Source organism: Rhinolophus sinicus, chromosome 3 (genome assembly GCF_057876585.1).
Source record: "Rhinolophus sinicus isolate RSI-liver-muscle chromosome 3, RSI-T2T, whole genome shotgun sequence".
In the NCBI taxonomy this organism is placed as follows: domain Eukaryota; kingdom Metazoa; phylum Chordata; class Mammalia; order Chiroptera; family Rhinolophidae; genus Rhinolophus; species Rhinolophus sinicus.
Window position 1 is genome coordinate 98,666,867 of NC_142503.1, and position 20,196 is coordinate 98,687,062.

Below are 20,196 nucleotides of genomic sequence, written 5' to 3' on the forward strand. Positions count from 1 at the left end.
TAGAAACAGCCGTCTTATGGAGAAGACTCTTGCCAAACTCCTAAGCTTGTGATGCTACTCACGATCCAAAGGCAATGTCATCCGACAAAGCAAAGAGCATCCAAGACTACAGTCCCTTTACCAGCTCCAGTCCAGACTTGCTTCCCCAATACAGGGAGCTCCTGGGTCCCTTTGATGTCACCATCTCTCCCCAGCCTCTGGTTAACCCCTACTTATCCTTTACAACTCAGCTCAGGTTAAGGCACCCATCATCTGTGCCTACTTCTGTTGTCCACGATCTCTGTCCCTCTCTTCCCCCTACACTGCACTGAGAAAGTTCCAGGCAGAGAGCAAGTCAGATGCACGCTGTGGCCTCTGGGCCCAGGCAGTGACAACCTTACAATCATTGGCGCTCAATAAACACTTACTGAACTCACATTCAATCAATATTTGTTCTCATTATTGAAGTGAAAACAAACAATCTCAAGAGATGTGAAGTACAGATTGTTTAACTGGAAGAATGTTGGTGATGAAAAGAGTGAGCCTTGGTCATCATGGGTGGAGTCCTTGCCTGAGAAAGCTGGCCCCAGGGAGCTGGCTGCACACTGCCGCACTAAGTGGCCTCTCCCAACAGCCAGCAGTCCCCATTCCTCATGGCTCAGACCCTGCACATCACATCCTGGGAAGAGGCTCCCTGCTCTGCTTCCAACCTCTTGATTCTGACTGGAGCTACATTTCCAGCCTGGGGAGTATTCTCCTCCAGGAGCCAACCCATAGGAGATGGGACTCAGAAGATAGGACTTTAGGAAGCATGAATGAAGCCTTGAAGAGCTGTGTCCAAATGTCATCATTTTTGTAAATTATGGTTACAAATCTGTCGGTCCCATCTCAGGTCACACGAGACAGGCTCAGCTCCCTGCATGTGGAAAGAAAGACAGAAGCCTTGTCTCATCAAACAACACAGGTATAGCATATCCACACAATAGCACTTGTCTTCAGACACACATCCCCCAACACCTCTTGTCTTTAGGTACACACACACACACACACACACACACACACACACACACACATACACACTCATACTCTCTTACACACTACGTCACCTGCTTATCCACACAAGCTGCATACAAACCTATACTTTTTTATTCCTATCCAGTTATCATGTTATGTTAAAAAGGAAAACAACTTTCCTGTGTCATTATAGGAGAAATGCAAAAAAGTGACTTTTTTTTTTTCAGATATGCTTTTAGTTGCCATGACAGTCCCAGCAGCATGAAAGCTGTGGTTGGTGGCAAACACAGATTTAAAAAGAGTAATTAGCACCCCACGTACAAGAACTTCCAAATATGTTGAGTGCCCTCCCTCATCAGTCCCCTCCAGACAGAGTAGACACCAGGGCAGGGGCACCCCACAACACACACATTGCTAATCTTGCTGCCAAGCCAACTATGGGACTTACAAGGAGCTCTCCGCAAGGATGTCCCAGTTGATGGTGACAATGGCTTTAGAACACAATCCATTTAATTACTTGGAACTTACTCTTAGCTCAACAGGAGCAAGGCCCTGGAGGTAGCAGTTCTCCATAGGAACAATTGCTGCTGCTGCTCAGCTGGCCTCTGGCGCCTTTTGCTGCAGCGCTCCTGATGCGCCAGAGAATCACAAAGCCAGTGGGCTGGCCTGCAGCCACAAAAGGGAGTTGGTTCCTCCAGCCAGAAGCCATCTCACCAGAATGCTCCTCTTCAGCTCGTGGCCAGCCTGACACACCGTAGGGAAAGCGAAGCTGCCCTCCACAGGCTGGGATGGACCAACCAACCATGGCCAACTAATGACACCGCCGACGGTGGCATCTGCATAAAAGATGAACCTGCATCTCCCCATCTCACTGGGAGCTTCTCAGAGACAGAAGCGAGAATGCATGTCCTCCCCAAGTCCTCAGTGCCTTATGCACATTGGGACCCACAGTAAATACCTACTGAAAATGACTCTTGATCCCCAAATTACCAAGTTACCTCATTTGCTGATGAGATTTCTAAGGGCAATTAATTTCCAGGATTTCTCCTCTAAGTCCATTTGCCTGTACTGTCATCATCTGAAAGAGTAACCAGGACCTGGTTTGTGGGACCAAGTCCTGAAGTTAGAGCTTTGAGCTAATTCCTGGACCCACATTAGTGTCCTTCTCAGCTTTTTGTTTCAGCAAATGACCCATCAACTTCCCTCAGCACCTGAAATGTTCCTTGAGAACTGGCTACCCAGTGTGAGGTACTCTGGGACACCCAGAAAATGAGGCTTCCTTGGCTCTGCCCTCAAGGTGTTTCATCAGCTCCACCACTTTTATCAATCCATAATATGCATAGATTGGGGTAGTGGTGTGGTTAAGAACATGGCTAATTGAATCAGACCATGCAGTTCAAATCCTGGCTCTGCCACTTATGGGCTGTGTGATCTTAGGCAAGTTACTTAACCTCTCTGTGCTTCAGTGCCCTCATCTGCAAAATGGGTTTGTTAATAATAGCACCTACTTATTAGGATTATTGTCAACTGCTTGACACAGAATATTACATGTGCTAACTATCCTTATTCATTCCTTCCTCTTGAACCTGACAGGCAGTGACTAAGCACCCACTCTTGTCAGATGGGTGCTGGGCTGAACCCATGGGTGCTGGGGAAGGTGCAGAGTGAATCCACCACAGCTCCAGCCTCACAGAGCTGTCAAAGCAAGCTGGGGACACAGACCAGAGAAGGAGGCTGTTCCTACTCCTTCAGTTCAGTGTCAGTTTGTCCTTGAGGGTATCAGAGGGGAGGTTTTGATTCTCCCCTTCAGTCCCACTTAGCATCTTCTTAAATAGATCCTGTTCCTGCCTCTGAGGAAGGGAGACATATGGGTACAGTCTGGATGAACTGGTCAACTTCGTCATCCCAGCATACGTGGCTCTGGGTCACGGGCAAACTCAGTCCTTCACAGATTTTGATCCTTTTTGGAATGTCTAAAATTACAATCACTGTGGGAGCAGGGGATGGCTGAAAATCTAATGTTTATGAACAAAGTGTATGAGTGTGCATTATTTATTGGCAAGAATAATTCATAAATATGGGGGAGATGGTTCTGGTTTCTGGGAACCCCAAGGAACAGTGATTTCCAGACTGATATTCCAAGATTCAGTTCAAATGCTCACCAAGGAACGCTCCTCCTTTATGACCTCATTGGGCATCAGGTTAGACTTTTTTGTGTCTGTGGCCCCTGCTGCATTTTACAGCTGTTGACGGCCATGTTATAATCATGATCGTATCCTCCGTAATGTTTGCCAAAGGTTTTGTATGTGGGTCTTTTCTCTCAAAACCCGCTACACATGCCATCAAATTTGATCCACAAGTAAAATTTGTTTTTGTCACAACTGAATATAAATCTGGTTTTTCTTTTATCACTCTTTAACTTATTATTTTTAGCATATTTCAAGTATATAATACATTATTATTAACTAGTCATCATGCTACGCATTTGTTCTCCAGACCGTATTCATCTTATAACTGAAAGTTTGTACCCTCTGACTGGCATCTCCCCTTTTCTCCTACCCTCCAGCCCCTCGTAACCACCATTCTACTCACTGTTACTATGATTTTGACTTTATTTATTTATTTATTAATGTATTTACTTATTTATTTTACATTCCACATATAAGTAAGATCATGCAGTATTTGTCATTCTGTGTCTGACTTATTTCACTTAGCATAACGCCCTCCAGGTTCATCCATGTTGTAGCATATGATAGGATTCCTCTCTCTCTCTCTCTCTCTCTCTCCCCCCCCCCCCCCCGGCTGAGTAATATTCCATGTATATATGACCCACAACTTCTTTATCCATTTGTCTACTGACGGACACTGAGGTTGTTTTCATATCCTTGCTACTGTGAATAATGCTGCAATGAATGTGAAGGTGCAGATATCTCTTTGCTATTGTGATTTTATTTCCTTTGAATATATACCCAGAAGTGGGATTGCTAGATCTTATGGTAGTTCTATTTTTAATTTTTTTAGAAACTGCCATACTGTTTTCCATAGTGATTGTGGCAATTTATGCTCTCATCAATAGTGCACATGTGTTCCCTTCAATGTAATTCTGTTTTGAAGGTACGTTCTGGACAAAATGCTGAGTGCTATGTCACACCACATGGTGTACAGTGGGGTACAACTTGCTGAGAACAAGAAGGCAGAGGCATAGTGTGAGGTCCAGCTAGCCCCAAAGCTGAGTCCTGCATTTACTGGAATATGTGAGCACTGATGCCTCTTCTACATAAAAGAGGTTGTCAAAGAAATAAACACTCTGCTCAAAGTGCTGATGAGCAACGAAGTCTGACCACTGCATTTATGTTTACTGAATTGGAGATACTGTCATCTTCCAGAGGTGATTATTCACCATCTTTTTAAACAGTTTAATTCTAGTCATATTCAAAAGTAGAAATAGAAGATGAAAATAAACTGCTGGTCTAACGTAGGAAATATCCATTGAGTTGCCGAAAAATGCAAAAGCACAGGCTAAACGCTCCCTTAAATGTGATGTAAAAATAAATGGATCTTGAGAGTATCATGCTAAGTGAAATAAGACAAATGGAAAAGAACAAAAACCATACTATTTCACTCATATGTAGAGTATAAAACAGAAAGTAATGAATGAACAAACAAACTCAGAGACACAGACAACAGAAGGGTGGTTACCACAGGGGAAAGAGGTAGGGGGAGAATGAAGAGGGTCAAATATATGGTGATACAAGGAGACTAGACTTTGGATAGTAAGAACACAATGCAATATACAGACAGTCCATTATAGAATTGTACACTTGAAATTTATATAATGTTATTAATCAATGCCACCCTAGTTAATTTAATTTTTTTTAAGTTCATTTTCAAGGATTTCTGGTCAAGATGGCAGAGTAGGTAAACACCATGCTCACCTACTCTCAGGACCACATCAATTACAGCAAAACCTAGAACAACCATTATTGAGAATCACCTGAAGTCTAGCGGAACTGAAGCCCTACAACTACAGACATACAGAAGAAGCCACCTTCAGACTGGTAGGAGGGGTAGACACACGGAATGGGCTGGTCCCACACCTGCATGTACCCATTAAAAATCAGCAGGTATATCTCAGCTGTGGAGGTCCTCTCTGAGGAGTAAGGGGTCCCAGCCCCTCCCAGACCAGGGTTTCAGTGCCGGGGAGAGATGTGCCCATAACTTCTAGCTGTGAAAACCAGCAAAGATTGTGTCTAAGTGAGACAGAGGACAGCTGCCTTCACAGGCGCTCCTCTTAAAGGGCCTGCGCATCGATTTGCTGACAGACTCACATGCTCTGAGCTCCATGCAGCTCCAAAGGCACCAGGGACATATGGGGAAGAATTGAATTGTCTAAAATCAGGCTGAGGCCTGGAGGGGCAGCTCTCTCCCGGACTGAGGAGCTGGTGGAAGCCATTGTTTCTATGTTCAGCCCTCCCCTTCACTGCATGCTGATATAGGCAGACACCATATCTGGGTCTCCATCAAACTGTCTATCACCTTTCATCTGCCACACCCTAGCAATTCCCTGAAACCATGCCCCACCCAATGTTTGGACACCCAAGCTGCTTCCAGTGTCTTTTCCATATAAATGGCCTACCTCTGCTCATGCTGTGACTTTCCTAAAATCTCTCAAAGGTCCACAAAACGCCAACAAGCAGCACCTGGCTTTGGTGTGTCCTGTACTTTTGGCTGAGCAGCCCTATGCCCAACACTAGCAGCCTTGGTTTGTGGCTTGGCCTCTCAACACACCTCCAAGTACAGTGCAGGTGGTAGCCATCTCTGGATTGCTTTGTGGCTGATGCCAGGTGGTCCTTGTCAGGGCACAAACTGCAGCGGAACTTGGCCTGCAGCAGATCCCCTGTCAGGAGGCCCTGGGGATGGCAGGCCCAGTGGTCAGCTTCTGACTGGGCTGGAGCAACATCCGGCTACCTCCAAGGATGACATACCAAAAAATCAGACTGGAAAGACACCAAAGCCCCGCTAAAGTGAACCCTGCTCTGTAGGGTCAGCCTCTGCACCACAGCTCCTCCACTGTAGTCACAACCAGTCCGCACAACCATTCAGCCTGAGGGCCAATCCGTCCTATTATATTCAAACAGCAATCAAGTCTCAACTGTAACAGGAGTGCACACACAACTTACACAAGGGACACACCTAGAGCACCTGGTTCTGGTGATGAGGGAAACTGTGCCACTGGGCCTCACAGGACATCTATTACATAAGGCCACATTACCAAGACCAGAATACATAGAAACAAACCTAATACATAGAAACAAACAAAGAGAGACAGCCAAAATGGGAAGGCAAAGAAACATGTCCCAAATAAAAGAACAGAACAAAGCTCCAAACAAACAACTAAACAAAATAGAGACAAGCAATCTACCAGAAACAGCTCCAAGCGCTGGGTATAAGGATGCTCAATGATCTCAGGGAGAACTTCAACAAAGAGATAGGAAGCATGAAAATGGAGATAGAAAACACAAAAACAAACCAGTCAGAAATAAACAATAAATAACAGAAATGAAGAATACATCACAGGGGAAAAACAGTAGATTAGGTGAAGCATAGAATTGAATCAGTGATTTAGAAGATGAGGTAGCAGAACACACCCAAACAGAACAGCAAAAACCAAAACAATCCAAAAAGATGAGGAGAGTTTAAGGGGCCTCTGGGACAACATCAAGTGTACCAAAATTTACATCATATGGGTACCAGAAGGAGAAAAGAGAGAGCAAGGAATTGAAAACCTATTTTGAAGAAATAATGATGGAAAACTTCCCTAACCTGGCAAAGGAAATAGATATACAAGCCCAGGGAGCACAAAAAGTCCCAAACAAGATCAGCCCAAAGAGGCCCACACCAAGACACATCATAATTAAAATGCCAAAAGTTAAATACAAAGACAGAATCTTAAAAGCACCAAGAGAAAAACAGTTAGTTACCTACAAGGGAACTCCCATAAGACTGTTCACTGATTTCTCAACAGAGACTTTGCAGGCCAGAAGGGCAATGAAAACCAAGGATTGACAACCAAGATTACTTAGCCAAGCTATTTAGAATTGAAGGACATAGAAAAAGAGTCTCAGATAAGAAAAAGCTAAAGGAGTTCATTACCACCAAACCAGTATTACAAGGAATCTTAGAGGAACTTCTTTAAGACAAAGAAAAAAAGAAAGGAAGGAAGGAAGGAAGGAAGGAAGGAAGGAAGGAAGGAAGGAAGGAAGGAAGGGGTGAAGGAAGGAAGGGGGAAGGAAGGAAGGAAGGAAGGAAGGAAGGAAGGAAGGAAGGAAGGAAGGAAGGAAAAGAAGAAAGAAAGAAAGAAAGAAAGAAAGAAAGAAAGAAAGAAAGAAAGAAAGAAGAAAATAATAATAAAATGGCAATAACTACATACCTATCAACAATTACTTTCAATGTAAATGGATTAAATGCTCCAATCAAAAGCTGGGGGGGCTTAATGGATAAGAAAACAAGACCCTTACATATGCTGCTTAGAAAAAACTCATTTCATATCAAAAGACACACACAGACTGAAAGTAAAGGGATGGAAAAAGATAATTCATGAAAATGAAAACAAACAACAAAAAAATTGTGGCAGCAATATTATACCAGACAAAATAGACTTTAAAACAAAGGCTATAAGAAGAAACAAATAAGGATCTAGTAACCCCACTTCTGGGTAATTATCAAGAAACCCAAAATGCTATTGCAAGTGGACATGTGAATCCATATGTTCATTGCAGCATTGTTTACAATGGCCAAGATGTGGAGGCAGCCTGGGTGTTCATTGATGGATGAATGAATAAAGAGGAGGTGGTATGTATATACAATGGAATATTGCTCAGCCATGGAAGGGAATGGGTTCTTTCCATCTTCAGTGGCATGGATGGACCTGGAGGATATTGTGCTGAGTGTAGTATGTCAAACAGAGGAAGATGATTCAATGAGATTTTGCTTATATGTGAAATCTAAGAACAAAATAAACAAACAAATAAATTAGAAACAAAATCATAGATACAGAAAACATTTTTATGGTTGCCAGATGGGAAGAAAGTTGGGGGCAGCATGAAAAAGGGAAAGGATTAAGAAGTACAAATTGGTTGTTACAAAGTGGTCATAAGGATGTAGAATATAGCATAAGGAGTAAAGTCAATAATATAGTAATAACTATGTATGGTGTCAGATGGGTACTAGATTTATCAGGGTGATAGATGGGAGGGGGCTTTGGGGACAGGGTGAAAAAGATGAAGGCATTAGGAAGTATATTGGTAATTATAAAATAGTTATGGGGACATAAAGTAAAACATAGGGAATATAGTCAATAATATGGTAATAACTATGTATAGCGCCAGGTGGGTACTAGACTAGTCACAGTGATCATTTCTTAAATTATGTAAATGTCTAACCATATGCTGTACACCTGAAGTTAATATAAAATAATATTGAATGTCAACTGTAACTGAAAATTTAAAAAGGGGGAAAAGGTGAAGGGGATTAAAAGGACCAAGTTTCCAGGTATAAAACAAATAAGTCATGGGGATGTAATATACAGCATTGGGAATATAGCCAACAATATTGTGATAGCATGGTAGAGTGTGAGATGGTTTCTGGACTGATCATGGTGATCACTTCTTTAGGCATATAAATGTTAAATAACTATGGTGTACCCCTGAAACTAATATAATATTATATGTTAGCTATATTTTTTTTAATAAAACCTACATGAAAAATTCACTTTCTCCCTATTTCTGTCTAAAACCATTCTGATAGCGTGAAGATAAAATGTGTATCCAGTCAAAGTCAAAATTCTAAGCCTTAGTCAGAAAACTAGAACTGATTCCTCAAAAGCATCTGCAATACAATTCTGCAAGTGCTACTTCTCAGAAGCCCTAATGACCGCCACATGTCCTGGCTCAGATTCACATACTCAAGGCATCCTAAACCCTAGCTCCTTAAAATGAAAACCAAGAACTATAAATGAATCAAAGCAATTAACGTTGAAAACCACAATAAAATAGAAAATAATGGATATTTTCTTAACATAAATACACATAAATCCATATCAATTCAAAAGCTGGGATCCAGCCTCTTACTTCTGAGGAAATTTCAGAGACTTAATTGCTAAAATCAGGAAGAAGTCATTGTCATCACTACTATTCACTGTACTGTTCACTGTCTCTACTACTATTAACACTATATTGTAGGTATTAACCAACATGATTAGATAAGGAATTACAGGCATAAGTTTGGAAAAGAAGAAATAAAATAAAACTGTGTCTCCTGGAAGCTGACATGATTACATAGCTGAAAAACCCAAAAGAATCCTTGAAAAACCTATTAAAAATAATAGAATTTAATAAACTTGCAGGAGGTAAGAGTAACATATAGAACTTATGAGACTTTATACATAGAAACAATACTGAGTTGGAAGAAATAATGTATGAATAGAACCTATTTACAATGGCAAAAGTAAGTAAATAAATTAGAAGTTTTACATATTTAAAAGTTATATCAAAAGGAAAAGTAAAGCAATTCCTAAATAAATGAAAACATGCAAATGCAACTGTATTTCAGATTGATGGCTTAACTGAAGAGAGAAGAATGTTTTTTCAAATTATGTTAAAACATAGTATTTTGATTGTACATTCCAAGTGAGACAGATCCTAAGGACAAAAAGAACCATAGGAAAATCATAAATATGTTAATGTTATTAAGAACCAAGATGTTCTGTATTAGAGAAAAGAGATTTAAAAAAGTAAAATTTTAAAGTGAAATAAAAACCCTGAAATCTAGTTTGAATAAGAATATTAGTATGAACTTGGGATTTATTTTTCTCTTTCAAGAATATGCTTGTCCCAATTCTGTTGCTGAAAAGGCTTCAAGGTGTTAAAACTCAGCTGCAGTGAGCACACTGGCACTCACACTGTGGTCTCTAAACACCAATTCTAGCCCTAAGTAATCAGCTCCAGGTGGGAAATGTAAAAGTCACCTGGGACTTCTTGTCACGCCTGAAGGCAGGCAAGCTTCCAGTGATGTCAAGTGACAGAAGAACCAACCTGAAGATATGTCCAATGGCCAGATATGGGACAATTCATTACACTGAATTTTATATGAGGATAACTGCTAAGGCACCAAAAAATTATTATGTTTAAATGATAAGTTAAAGGAAAGTACGAAGCAATTACCCTGCATTACCTTATAATGCAGACTGTATTATAAGGTAACCAAATAAGTGATGAGACAAAGTTCTTCTTTAGAGAGGAATCACAACTAATAAATTAAGAAGAAATTATAGAATTAGAACATCACCATTTTGCTACCTCTAATGAACTAATAGATCTAGGTTATGATCATTGATGGCTACTAAAATCATTAGATGGAAAATTAATAGGGAACTTGACCATGGATAAATCAAGCTGACAGAACCTCAACCTTAACATGACCAAAGTGGGACAAATAAATATTAAGTGCTTTCTGATGTGAGGCAATAAGAAACACACAGCACAACCTCAATGTCCTTTACATAAAGAACAGAATATGAATCTAACCAAGACCTCCAATTTAAATATAGGGTCATAAGAGCATAGAGAAATATGCAAAACAACACACGACAATAGAGTGAGCCAGAACCAGAACATAGGAAGTCTTACAGGACTAAACGCACCATTTCTGTAACAGGTAAATGGCATAGAAAGAAAAGGAGGGCATTTTTATGCCTCAAAAGATACTGAAAAGAACTATCAACCAGTCTTAAGATGTGCATCTTATCTGAATTTTGATTTGAATAAACTACCTAAATGAGGCAACAGGTAAAACTGAACATGGAGAGGATACTGTGGAATTATCACTAATTCTGTTGGGAGTGATAATGATATTTTAGTTATATTAATAAAACATCCTAATCTGTCAGAGATATACAATGAAGGATTTACATGTGAAATTATATCATATGAGAAATATAAGACTGGAACAATATCATGAATTATTGAACTTTGTGTTTGGATACATGTAGTTTCATCATAGTAGTAATTCTACTTTTGTGTATATTTGATAATTTCCACAATAAGAACTTTTTTTTTAATTTATTGGGGTGACAATTGTTAGTGAAATTACATAGATTTCAGGTGTACAATTCTGTATTCCATCATCTATAAATCCCATTGAGTGTTCACCACCCAGACTCAGTTCTCCTTCCATCACCATATATTTGATCCCCCTTACCTTCATCTCCCACCCCCCACCCCCCTTACCCTCTGGTAACCACTAAACTATTGTCTGTGTCTATGAGTTTTTGTTTCTCATTTATTTGTCTTGTTCTTTTGGTGCTTTTGGTTTATATACCACATATCAGTGAAATCATACAGTTCTCTGCTTTTTCTGTCTGACTTATTTCACTTAGCATCATACTCTCAAGATCCATCCATGTTGTCACAAATGTTCCTATATCATCTTTTCTTACCACCGAATAGTATTCCATTGAGTATATATACTACAACTTCTTTATCCATTCATCTATCGAAGGACATTTTGGTTGTTTCCATGTCTTGGCCACCGTAAACGAAGCTGCAATGAACATTGGAGCACACGTGTCTTTATGGATAAATGTTTACAGGAGAGAGATTGCTGGGTCATATGGTAATTCTATTCGTAATTTTTTGAGGAACCTCCACACTGCCTTCCATAACGGCTGCACCAGTCTGCATTCCCACCAACAGTGTATGAGGGTTCCTTTTTCTCCACAGCCTCTCCAACACTTGTTACTATTTGTCTTGTTGATGATAGCCATTCTGACTGGGGTGAGGTGATATCTCATTGTGGTTTTGATTTGCATTGCTCTGATGATTAGTGATGTTGAGCATTTTTTCATATGTCTATTTGCCATTTGTATGTCCTCTTTGGAGAAATGTCTCTTCAGGTCATTAGCCCATTTTTCAATTGGGTTGTTTGTTTTTTTGTTGTTGAGTCGCATGAGTTCCTTGTATATTTTGGATATTAGCCCCTTATCGGAGGCACTGTTTGCAAAAATCTTCTCCCATTCAGTTGGTGGCCTCTTTCTTTTGTCGATGGTTTCTTTTGCTGTGCAGAAGCTTTTAAGTTTCATGTAGCCCCATTCGTTTATTTTAGCTTTTACTTCCATTGCCTTTGGAGTCAAATTCATAAAATGCTCTTTGAGCCCAAGGTCCATAAGTTTAGTACCTATGTTTTCTTCTATGCAGTTTGTTGTGTCAGGTCTTATGCTTAAGTCTTTGATCCATTTTGAATTAATTTTGGTACATGGTGACAGGTAGCAGTCCAGTTTCATTTTTTTGCATGTGGCTATCCAATTCTCCCAGCACCATTTATTGAAGAGGCTGTCTTCCTCCATTGGATGTTTTTGGCTTCTTTGTCAAAAATTATCTGTCCATATTTATGTGGTTTTATTTCTGGGTTCTTAATTCTATTCCATTGGTCTATATGTCTGGTTTTCTGCCAGTACCATGCTGTTTTGATTATTGTAGCCCTGTAGTACAAGCCAAAGTCAGGAAGTGTGATACCTCCGGTATTGTTCTTTCTTCTTAAGATTGCTTTGGCTGTTCGGGGTCTTTTGTGGTTCCAAACAAATCTGATGATTTTTTGTTCTATTTCTTTAAAAAATGCTATTGCGATATTGATGGGGATTGCATTAAATCTGTATATTGCTTTGGGTAATATGGCCATTTTAACTATGTTGATTCTTCCAATACATGAGCACAGAATGTCTTTCCATTTCTTTGTGTCTTCTTCAATTTCTTTCAAAAATGTCTTATACTTTTCAGCATATAGGTCCTTCACATCCTTGGTTAAGTTTATTCCTATGTATTTTATTCTTTTTGCTGCAATTGAAAAAGGAATTGTTTTTTGTATTTCTTTTTCTGAGATTTCATTGTTAGTATATAGGAATGTAATGGACTTTTGTACGTTGATTTTGTGGCCAGCAACTTTACTATATTCGTTGATGGTTTCTAAAGCTTTTTGGTGGAGACTTTAGGGTTTTCTATATATAGCACCATGTCATCTGCAAAGAGTGACAATTTAACTTCTTCATTCCCAATTTGGATGCCTTTTATTTCTTTCTCTTGCCTGATTGCTCTGGTGAGGACTTCTAACACTATGTTGAAAAGCAGAGGTGATAGGGGACAGCCCTGTCAAGTTGCTGAACGTAGAGCAAAGGGACTCAGTTTTTCCCCCATTAATTATGAGATTAGCAGAGGGCTTGTCATATATGGCCTTTATTATGTTAAGGTATTTTCCTTCTATATCCATTTTATTAAGTGTTTTAATCATAAATGGATGTTGTATCCTGTTAAATGCTTTCTCTGCATCAATTGATATAATCATATGATTTTTGTCCTTTATTTTGTTTATGTGATGTATCACACTGATGGATTTGAGAATGTTGAACCAATTTTGTGCCCCGGGGATGAACCCCACTTGGTCGTGATGAATAACCTTTTTAATGCATTGTTGTATTTGATTTCCTAGAATTTTGTTTAGGATTTTTGCATCTGTATTCATCAGAGATATTTGTCTGTAGTTTTCTGTTTTTGCGTTGTCCTTACCAGGTTTTGGTACCAGGGTAATGTTGGCCTCGTAAAATGAGTTAGGGAGTACTGTCTCTTCTTCAAGTTTTTGGATGAGTTTGAGCAGGATTGGTATTAGATCCTCTTTGACGGTTTGGTAGAATTCACTAGTGAAGCCATCTGGTCCCGGACTTTTGCTTTTGGGAAGGTTGGATGACTGAGTCAATTTCATTACTGGTTATAGGTCTGTTTAGATTTTCCAGTTCTTCATGGTTCAGCCAGGGAAGGCGATGTGTTTCTAAGAACTTATCCATTTCTTCTAGGTTATTGAATTTGGTGGCATATAGTCCTTCATAGTATTCTTGGATGATCCTTTGTATTTCTGTGGTGTCCGTGATAACATCCCCTTTTTCGTTTCTGATTTTGTTAATTAGTGTGTTCTCTCTTTTTATTTTAGTGAGTCTAGCCAAGGGTTTGTCAATTTTGTTAATCTTCTCAAAGAACCAGCTCTTTGTCACCTTAATTTTTTTCTATTGTCTTTTTGTTTTCTATTTCATTTAGTTCTGCTCTATTTTTGTTATTTCTTTTCTTCTGCTGAACTTGGGTTTCACTTGTTCTTCTTTTTCTAGTTCTTCAAGGTGTAACATGAGGTTATTTATTTGGGATTTTTCTAGTTTCTTGAGATAGGCCTGTAATGATATAAATTTCCCTCTTAAAACTGCTTTCGCTGCATCCCAGAAATTTTGGTAGGATATATTTTCATTGTCATTTGCTTTATGTATCTTTTGATCTCTCCTCTAATTTCTTCATTGACCCAGTTGTTTTTTAAAAGTATGTTGTTTAATCGCCATGGATTTGTGTTTTTTCCTGCTTTCTTTTTGCAGTTGATATCCAATTTCAAAGCCTTGTGATCAGAGAATATGCTTGGTATGATTTCAATCTTCTTAAATTTGCTGAGGCAGATTTTATGTCCCAATATATGGTCTATCCTTGAGAAAGTTCCATGTACACTAGAAAAGAATGTATAGTCTGATGTTTTAGGATGAAGTTCTCTATATATATCAATTATGTCTATGTCATCTAATGTGTCATTTAGGGCTGCTATTTCGTTATTTATTTTCTGTTTGGATGATCTATCCATAGCTGTCAATGATGTATTTAATTCCCCTAGTATAATTGTGTTTTGGTCAATTTCTCCCTTTAATTCTGTTAGTACTTGCTTGGTATATTTCGGTGCTCCCTGATTGGGGGCATAAATATTGATGACTGTTTTGCCTTCTTGTTGTATAGTCCCCTTCACCATTATGAAGTGTCCATCTTTCTCTCTTGTTATTTTTTCACCCTGAAGTCTGTTTCATCTGATATCATTATGGCTACACCTGATTTTCTCTGGGTACCATTTGCTTGGAGTGTCAATTTCCACCCTTTCACTTTGAGTCTATGCTTGTCCTTGTAGCTGAGATGTGTCTCTTGGAGACAGCATATGGTTGGGTTTAGTTTTTTGATCCAATCTGCTACTCTTTGCCTTTTCATTGGTGAGTTCAGTCCATTTACATTTAGGGTGATTATTGATATGTGAGGATTTCCTGTCATTCTATCTTTAGTTTTCTGGTAAGGCTGTGTCTCCATTGTTTCTTTGCCTTTTTGTTGTTGTCTAGTATTTCTGTGTGATGGTATTCTATGATGTTTCCTTCTTTTCTTCTTTTATTATAGTACATATTTCAGTTCTGGATTTTTTTTTTTTTGAGTGGTTACCCTAAAGCTTATGTAAAAGAAAGTTGTTGTTTTTTTTTATTAAATTTACTGGGGTGACAATTGTTAGTAAAACTACATAAATTTCAGGTGTACAATTCTGTATTACATCATCTATGACTCAGCAATCCCTCTCCTGTGTATCTACCCAAAATATCTGAAAACATTTAGAGATGAAGACACGTGTGCTCCAATGTTCATTGCAGCTTTGTTTACGGTGGCCAAGACATGGAAACAACCAAAATGTCCTTCGATAGATGAATGGATAAAGAAGTTGTGGTATATATACACAATGGAGTAAAAGAAAGTTTGATATTGAGAGTATTCCATTTTCTTCAGCATGCTTACTTTCTCCATTCCCATGTTCTGGTTCAGGCCTTTACTCTCCCCCTTTTTGTGTTTGGTTGCCACAAATTTTCCCTGTTGATGATAGTCGAACAGCCTCCTTCAGTATTTTTTGTAGTGCAGGTCATGTATTAGAAAATTCCCTCAGCTTCTGTATGTCTGGAAAGGTCTTTATTCCTCCTTCATATTTAAAGGATATCTTTGCTGGATATGTTATTCTTGGCTCATGATTTCTCTCTTTCAATAGTTTGAATATGTGGTTCCACTCCCTCCGGCTTGTAGAGTTTCTGCTGAAAAATCTGATGATAATCTAATGGGCTTTCCTTTGTAGGTTACTGTCTTCTTTTCCCTGGCTGCCTTGAGGATTCTTTCTTAGTATTTGATTTTAGACAGCTTCAATACAATGTGCCTTGGAGAAGCTCTGTTGGGATTGAGGTAATTAGGTGTTCTATTTGCTTCTTGGATTTGAAGATCCAGTTCTGTCCACAAGTTTGGGAAGTTCTCATCAACAATTTGTTTGAATATATTGAATATATTCTGTTCTCTTCTCTCTTCCTTCTCCTTCTGGTATGCCCATTATTCTTATATTGCTCTTTCTGGTGGAGTAGGAAAGTTCTTGTAGAGTTCTTTCATTTCTTTTCAGTCTCAAGTCTCTTTCTTCTTCTATCTGTGTCATTTCCAGGTTTCTATCTTCGATGTCACTGATTCTTTCCTCCATCTGGTCAACTCTACTACCTAAGCTGGTTATTTCATTTTTAATTTCTTCTGTTGAGTTCTTAGTCTCCAGAAATTATATCTGGTTCTTTTTTAAAATTTCCATCTCTTTCATAAAATGCTCATGTTGTTCTTTGATTGTGTTTCTGAGTTCATTAAACTGCCTTTCTGTGTTTTCTGGCATCTCGTTGAGTTTTTTCAGAACTGCAATCTTGAATTCTCTGTCATTTAAGTCACATATTTCCATATCTTTACGTCCCTTTTCTGGAGACTTTTCACTTTCCTTCTGAGCTGTCTTGTTGCCTTGGTTATTCATGGCAATTACTGATTTATTATTTATCTTCCTAGACATCTACAGGAGTGGCTTCTGCAACAGGTTGATAGGAAGAGGTCTTTCTTTTGTTTTCCAGTACTTGTTGGTAGAATGTTTTATTTTCTCTCCGACTGCAGCCTTTTTTCTCTCTCTCTGACATGTAGTGCTATGTTTTCTCTGCACTATTCCAGCTTCTCCCACAATGTGGGGATTCCCTGGGAGATGGGCTTCTGCTCTGTTAATAGTTCGCCTGGGTCCCAGGGCGCAGTGTCTGTGTGGCTATGTGGAGAGCTTTTGAAGTTCCAAAGCTCTTCCTGCACCAGATTCAGAGACCATATGTTTCAGCAGTTTTGTTTACTCCTACAGGGACCTGCCCATATAGGTGGGGCCAGGGTCGGGGTGAGTTGTGAGAGGTGGCCCAGAGCAATGGCGGTAACCACTACCACAGCCGGTCCTGCTTCCACAGCTCCCTCCCCCTGCCAGTACCAGTTGGGCTGTGAATCTGTGTCTGTGGTCCACAGTTCTCAGAACAGCAAATATTCTGTTCTTTTGATCTGACACTGCTACCATTCCGCCTCTAGCACTGGGCATGTGGGGGCGGGGCGAGCTCTGGGAGGGTAGGGATGGTGCGGCTAGTCTCAGTGCCTAAGGCCTCCGTTCTCTGCTCGGCAGTGAGGGTTTAAACAGCTGTTTTTAGCCTTCTTCCCTCAGTCTTTTCTCCGAGGGCTCTGCCATGAGCGTTGGGTTCAGCCATGTTATATGCTGTCCCCTCAGCCCTGTGGGCCATAAGCAGAGCCCTAGCAGTCCGGGTTCTTCCCTCTCCTGCAGCTGCGGAAGTTTCGGGAAGGAGGAGCTCGGAGCACTGAGGTAGGTCTGCGTCCTTGCCCGCGCGGCTCCATCTCCGCACTTCTCCCTTCCCTCCTCCCCCTCTCACACGATTCACCCACCTTTAGGTGAATTCAGCAGTGGGCCTCCTCGTCCTGCCCGTCTGCTGTGCAGGGAGTCCTCTGTGGAGTCACTGTTGCTCTACTAGTTGTAAATTCCATGGAAGCTTTATAGAGGCTCACCTCACACCGCCATTTTTTTTTTGTCGTTGTTGTTTTTGTTACACAATAAGAACTTTTTTTAAAAAATGGTTAGAAACAGGACTTGGGAAGTCTGGATCTTGGCAAGATATCTTGTGTGTAAATTAAGGGAAAAGAAATATTCTCTAGACACATATGGTTAATTTTGCATTCAACTGGGGTTTACATTGAATAGTGCTAGGGCACAGGACTGGAGTCTTTCCTTCACTTTCCTAGGCTAGGTAAGATGGCATAAGGGAGTCTCTACCACCCTTGCTGTGATCACCGACATGATAGCTAGGCCCATCCCTACAAAAATGTTCAGGGCTTGGCATTAATAGACACGAAGTAAATGTTCATTGAATGAATGTCAGATGTTATTAAGTTAGTTATCTACAGTATATGCTGTAATGCATTCCAAATAACCCACCCCCAACTCAAAACTACCCCTCACACACAAGCCTATCACAATGGCTGGAATTTCAAGTTATAGACACTCCTTCGGTGCATGGCATTATTATAGCAATAGTTCTCAAACACAGTTGTCTCTATGCAGTGGTGTGTCATAATTGGTTATAAGGTAAGTAGGCTGTTACTAATAATAATAGTAAACCAATTTAAGAGAAATGTATCATTAGTCTTACTTCATAATACAAGGACAGGAACATAACCAGAGAATGTTGCATGCAATGGCTAAAAACGAGGCGACATCTGCTGCCTCACGCTGCTCCTCAAAGGCCCTCATAGTTTCAGCCCTGCTCAAGGCTTGAGTGTGGCCAACAGGCCCAGCAGGGCTTGGTGTCCACCCAACCCAACCACCAGGCCCCAGGTAGCTCTGCTGGAACCCCACCTGCCTTCACCTCTCCCAATCCCTGCCACATTGGCCACCACATCCATCCCCTGACCCGAGGACATGGGACTTGAAGTCAAATTGTGTCCTACTTGCTAGGTTGGCACAGATCATAGGATCTGGCTTCACTTTATGCAAAGCCCCTTTTTTCTGATCTCTCATAATCAATACCAAATAATACCGTGTTTAATTATTTTCATGTTTTCATATCTCTGAATTCAGGGCACTTTATACAATCACTGACATCCTGAATTAGATGAATTATCTAGTAATAGTTGACACAAATTAAGTACTTCATGTCAGGCTCACGTCGAGGTACTTTACATAAATTTGCTCATGTAATCCTCATAATAACCCAAGGAGGCAGGTACCAAACTAATAGTTTAAGAGATGAAGAAACTGAGGCCTAAAGCATAGCTGACAAGTGACAGAACTGGGAACTTGCAAGCTGTGCTCCCAAACGCCACCCCTCAGCTGAGCTCCCATAGTGCCCATGAGGTTTCTGCAAATACACTGCAGGTGTGCCAGGCCAGTGCCCCTGCTCCCCAGCCCTTGGAGTCTGCCAGAGTATCCTCGCAGGCTCCCTCAGGCCACCAGAAGCCTCTCTCTCTACCTAGTGTGACATACAAATGTCACTTCCCATATGTTGCATGGCCTGAACATGATGGGCAAACACGGCACCCTATGCCTGTCTCCACATGTCAGGACTCTGGGGGCCAGGAATAGTAGCTATGCTTTCTAGCACCCAGCCTTCTGTGTGCGCCCTGGTCCTCACTGACCCCCCACCTCGTTCTCCTCACTGGAGAACTGCCCCCAGGGCACCCATGCTCCTGGCTGGAATATAGTCACATTGGAGCTTTGCCCAAGACAATGAAAGGTACTCAGATGGCTCCAAATATGGATTCAGAATGCCATCTGCCATCTGGACCCCACCCCCAACCCAGCCCAGCAGGGTCCCGGTTGTCATCTGCAGCACAGCTGAGTCCATGTGCCCTTTGGTGTCTGTGCCATCCAGGGCCAGCCACTGGATGAATTGACCCCTAACCCCATCCCCCAAGCCTGCCCCATTGAAATTGTTTTGGGAAAAACAAACTGGGACATCAAAAATATTCCACATTCCAAATCAAGCAGCAGACCTTCGTCAAAGTCCTTTGTTCCCAGCCCCAGGAAACTTTGCAGAACCAGTCGACCAAAGGATAGAAAAGTCCCCAATGCCCCCAGCAATTTCCCTCTCCCACCCCAAAAAGAAGCCACCAGATCGTGGAGCCTACAGCCCCAGGCCTGGCTTTCCAGGTAGGACAATAGTCATCCATCTGCCTCCTTCCCACAGCTGGTCTTGCTCCTGCTGTCCGCTAAAGGCTATGCAGGCTGGCACCCGGAATCCACCTTCAGACCTAGGGGCTGCCTCATGCCTGGGTGGATGGCAACATCTGCTTTTACACTGCTGTGCATTTTGGCGGAGATTGCTGAGACAGGCTGTGTTTCATACACACGTGCACACACAGTTCCCCTTCCTTCTGCTATCTCCAAAGTTTTCTGTTTTTAAGAGTCCCCTGTTAAAATTAAAATACTCCCTGGAGCAATTCAGCT

At 40.8% G+C, this 20,196-nt stretch overlaps 1 protein-coding gene across 7 annotated transcripts in view; it reads right to left on the bottom strand.

Annotated features, from left to right (window-relative positions):
• The window catches only part of CALN1 (calneuron 1), a 633,346-nt gene that overhangs the window by 578,464 nt on the left and 34,686 nt on the right, over positions 1-20,196 (bottom strand). The gene's annotated exons all lie outside the window — the stretch shown is intronic.